Genomic DNA, 5,000 nt, shown 5'->3' on the forward strand with positions numbered 1-5,000 from the left:
GTCCCTTTGGTGACACAGAATTGTCTGGTCCTACAATGTGAAAAAAATGAGAAAATTTTTACTAAATTTGGTTATCATTCAGCTGCGCCCATTTTAGTAAACGTTCAAATTTCTTCTAAAGTAAGCCTCAAGTCAAACTCAGTAAGGGTTTACTTGATACGAAGTAAACTTTTACTGAGTCTGAGTTGAGGCTTACTTTAGAAGAAAAGTGAATGTTTACCAAAATAGGCGCAGCTGAGTGACAACCAAAGCTTATTAAGGTTTACTCATTCTTCTTACAGTGTAGATAGAACGGGATTAATAAAGAGAGTATATGGTGTGTTTTATTTGATTTATTTTTCATTCTATTTCATTTTATTTTGTTTTACTTTTTTGTATTATTTCATTTTATACATCTTATTTTATTTTATTTTATTTTATTTTATTTTATTTTATTTTATTTTATTTTATTTTATTTTATTTCATTTTATCTTATTTTATTTTATTTTATCTTATTCTGTTTTTTATTTATTTTTTATTTTATTTTTTTTCCTCCGCGCTCCACAATTGTGTGCGACACTCCTCAGCTTGATTCCAACCTCTTCTCTCCACCAACTGCATAATACGAAAGAGACGAGAAGAAACAACGATAGTGATAGTATAGAAATAGTAATGGTAATAGTAGTATAGTAACATAGTAATACAGTATGGTAATATAGTAATAGCAATTCTAGAAAACGGACCGTCCGTCGAATACCCAACCACGATATCCTTCTTGGTGTTTCACCCAGGTACCGCATCTCTAAATAAAATTATCTGGCGGAATATGTGGTAAAAGACGAGTACATGATACGTTCATCGTGTTAAGCTACGGTTACTTTAGTCAACGGAATGGTTGGACTCCAACGTTTAGTTGGATTTCGTCCAAGGTAAGAGTGTAACCGTAGCTTTAAGATACGGTTACACTCCAACCTTGGACGAAATCCAACTGAATCGTTAGAATCCAACCATTCCGATGACTAGTGTAACCGTAGATTTAGGTATCACGTAACTGATGAAAATTGTTTGGCGACAACCAGAATGAAAGCAAGAGGTCTTCGTTCCGGGGAGGGTTGGATTTATGTCTTCGGTCTTAGTCAATATTTAGATGCTCGCTGACCGATCGGGTTAGAGCGTCGCTACTTGCGGCGGAGATCGAGGTGACGGTTCATTAAATTTCACGCTACAAAGTCATTTGTGAGGGGTAAAGTCCTAGTCTCCTAACAGGGGGAATTAGCGACGTTAAACCGAATCCTTAGTGCATTTTGACCTTACGTCTACACTGAGTAACTTAGTATGTCTTCTAGTTTTTCTGAGCCTTACCCAATATATAACTTTAATTCTAACCTATTTAGAATAAGTTATATTATTCCATCTGTATACGAATTAAGCGTTTATTATTTTTTTTTCAATTTGCATTCATTCATAAGCAAAATTATGTATTTGATTAGACCTCACTAAGTCGTTCCAGGAATTATCTATTTCCTGTTACTCGTTCCGCCTCATCTAGAACGCCACCTAGGTGGACATGTTTGTATTCTAACCACACAAGCCTCGCAAACAACAAGACTCTGTAATTACTTCTGACTCTTTAAGACTTCTATCATGCGTTTGTGCCCCTCACAGAGACGTGATCAGGGTTTTTGCCCACAAGTCTCCCCACCAGATGTTGTGGGTCTTCCACTTGTGTTATGAGGCGTCACGCCATATATGCCAAGGACCCCCTAGCCTTGTGTTGGGGATACTCTTTAAGAAAATATAATTATCTGACAAGACTCCTGAGGTACATAGGAACATGAGAACACATGAGAATGGAGGAGAGCGCAAGAGTTCATAACGCCTTCACTAGACATTTCTATGTTCCTTGCCACCTGTCATCACTATGGAAAAAGTTATCTAATCTTACAAAAAAATTGCTTCAGCGTTCACTACATGTTTACTAAGTTTATTCCATTCGTTAACTACGCTGTTGGTAAACCAGTTCTTGCCTATTTCCTTCTTAAACCACCCGATCTGTACTAGGTGGTATGTATTCGGATGTCGCCAGGGGATTTCATTCAAGTGGGGCTCCCTCTTCCGGCAGTGATGGAGGTTAAGTCTATCATGATGAACCCCATCCGTAATAAGTGGCACTTGTTCATTGGTTCAAAATACCACCAGGGGATTTTATTCAATCATACGAGATACCATGCGAGTAGTCAAAGGATTAATGACATTTGCTTGTTCCTAGTCTTTTTGGTCATAGAGCTTTTGCTTGTGTGGTACTATTTCTTGATCTTCTAGAGGTCATTTCAATATTGAATAAAATCGTTTGGCATCCGATGACGAGTATTTGTTATCCGATTGTGAGCCCTTTTCGAAGCTTCTGAAGCCCCCTCGGGACGTCAGGGTGACGGGATGGGGACCCCTATACTATTGCTTCTCGCTGCAACCCGTCTGTCCTATATCACACACACTTCTACCCACTGACGCCGTTTACAGATATCACTCTGGTTGGACATGCATGAGAGAGATACAAGTCGATGGCACTCCCAGAGTAACAGAGTACGATTGTAGTGCCACTGTCCAGAAGGGTCTTGATCATGAAATAGGTGGCCTCAGCTTTCAAAAAAAAAGGTTCTTTGAAAAATTTTGAGAGACCTCGAATTTCCTGGAAGAACCTTCAAAAGACCTTGAGTCTTATGGAAATTATGAGCTAAGTCATATTCTTAATGCAAACAATTTGTCTCAACTTTCACTGACGTCCAGGACAGTAGCTTTGAGTATCAAGACATCTTTCGCTCTTCAACTAGTACTTGAGTTAAAATTTGTGTGTTCCTCACCCTTTCTCTCTCTCTCTGTTTGTCTTTTTTTTTTCTAGAATGTCCCTTTTCGGATGTATAAGTTTTGTACTTTTCTATATTTATACATTTACCGTCCTTTGACATATGTAGATTAAAAAAAAAAAAAAAAAAAAAAAAACTCTTGCAGCCTTAGCCTGTGCCGATTTTGAAAGAGAAACCTCCAATGATTAAGGACTACACGATACTGAAGGGATTATGGGAGTCTTCTTCCCTTCACCCTATTCCACTTCCAAGATGGCGGCAAGGACGCCATTTTGTTTTTATAGCGGCGGTATTGCCAGCCTCTCCACGGTAAACTCAGAACACCGGAACGTCCTGTTGAGGGAGAAGGAAACCCCGCCCGAGGAAGCGTGGAGCAATAGGTAAAATTCTTGGAACCAAGGTGAGCTACAAAGGCAGTACATTCCACCCAGGGGGTAGTACTGTCCTGCAACGGACCACTAAGACTGGGACAACCTCGAAATTCCTTACTCGGTCAGGTGGCCTAACATCCCCTTTCCTCTGCTCCTTACCGGCACCTGATAAGGACATCCCTATTCCACACAATCAGCATGGGCTTATTCCCATGCGCCCCCCTCCCACCCAAAGCCCTCCCCCCCCGCTAAGCCCCCGTACGCCCCCATGCCAACCACCGCGCCCACTTATCTCAGGCACTTGCTGCGCTCAACGCCCACATGAATGCTACCATGTGTCTTCCATCTTTGACAACAATATGACATGGAAGAACCTCGCCTCTCAACTCCTACATCCTAAAACTTAACTCAGAAGACTCCGTGGAGGTCTTAATCCCCCATGGGGACACCTCCCCCCTCCCCCCCTGTGAGCTCCCTAACCCGATAACATCCGTACACATCCGGTGCGGCCACTGGGCTAAGGGCTTATCCTCCATTGCCCGGATCATTCCGGGATTAGGACCTTCCGGGCAAAGGCTCGGCATCCGGGCTTGGAGAGGGACCCTGATTGTGCCCTACTGGTTGCTCCTCCTCGGGATTAGATTCGAGGCCAAGATATACTTGTGTCCAGGGGGATTCGCGGTTTTTGCACCTGGTGCCTGCATGTCCCCGTGGGTTCTTGTCCTGTGTGTATATGTGTGTGTGTGTGTGTGTGTGTGTGTGTGTGTGTGTGTGTGTGTGTGTGTGTGTGTGTGTGTGTGTGTGTGTGTGTGTGTGTGTGTGTGTGTGTGTGTGTGTGTGTGTGTGTGTGTGTGTGTGTGTGTGTGTGTGTGTGTGTGTGTGTGTGTGTGTGTGTGTGTGTGTGTGTGTACGTGTGTGTATGCCTGTGCATGTGCGTGCGTGTGTATACGTGCAATTACACAGATGTCCGTATGAATGTGCGTCAATGTGTACGTGTTTATACATATGTATACTCATGGTTTTATAATCCATGTCCGTGTGCATAATCATAGCCCTTTACATATCCATGTGCGTGTTCTTGGATAGGTATGAGCGCGAATACACACGTGCACATACTTTCGTATGTATATGTCCATGCTTGTATAATTACACACGTGCATGTGTTTGTGTGTGCGTGCTTGTAGTTGGAGAAAAGAACTGTAGAATGAGTGAAAGAAATCACAAGTGTTGATTAGTTCAGGCTAATTAGCTCGTTACAGTGTGCTTTTTTTTAGGGGGGGGGAGAGGGGAGGAGCTGGGGAGACGGACGGGGGGGAGGGGGAGGATATGAAGGTTATTTGCCCGGTGACAGGGGATTACGCTTGAGGCTGGGGGCTTTTCGCGTCAGCTGGGGGACACGCCCGCCCGCCCGCTGCTGCGCTGCCGTCGTGCCCCTTCCGTGGCGTGATTACTTCATCTCTGTTTGCCGTATCATTTGAGGTCTCCTCCCCCTCCTCCTCCTCCTCCTCCTCCTCCTCCTCCTCCTCCTCCTCCTCCTCCTCCTCCTCCTCCTCCTCCTCCTCCTCCTCCTCCTCCTCCTCCTCCTCCTCCTCCTCCTCCTCCTCCTCCTCCTCCTCGTCCTCCTCCTCCTCCTCGTCCTCCTACTCCTCCTTCTCCTTCTCTTCCTCCTCCTCCTCCTCTTCTTCCTTTCCCTACTCCCACTCCTCCTCTTCTTCGTCCTCATCCTTCTACTCCTTCTTCTTCTTCTCTTCCTCCTCCTCTTCCTCCCCCTCCTTCTTCTCTTTTT

At 44.0% G+C, this 5,000-nt stretch overlaps 1 protein-coding gene across 5 annotated transcripts in view; it reads left to right on the forward strand.

The window, feature by feature from the left end:
• ci (transcriptional activator cubitus interruptus) overlaps window positions 1-5,000 on the forward strand; it is an 879,964-nt gene that overhangs the window by 345,591 nt on the left and 529,373 nt on the right. The gene's annotated exons all lie outside the window — the stretch shown is intronic.

Source organism: Oratosquilla oratoria, chromosome 38 (genome assembly GCF_046742065.1).
Source record: "Oratosquilla oratoria isolate Oo_2021 chromosome 38, ASM4674206v1, whole genome shotgun sequence".
NCBI classification, from domain to species: Eukaryota; Metazoa; Arthropoda; class Malacostraca; order Stomatopoda; family Squillidae; genus Oratosquilla; species Oratosquilla oratoria.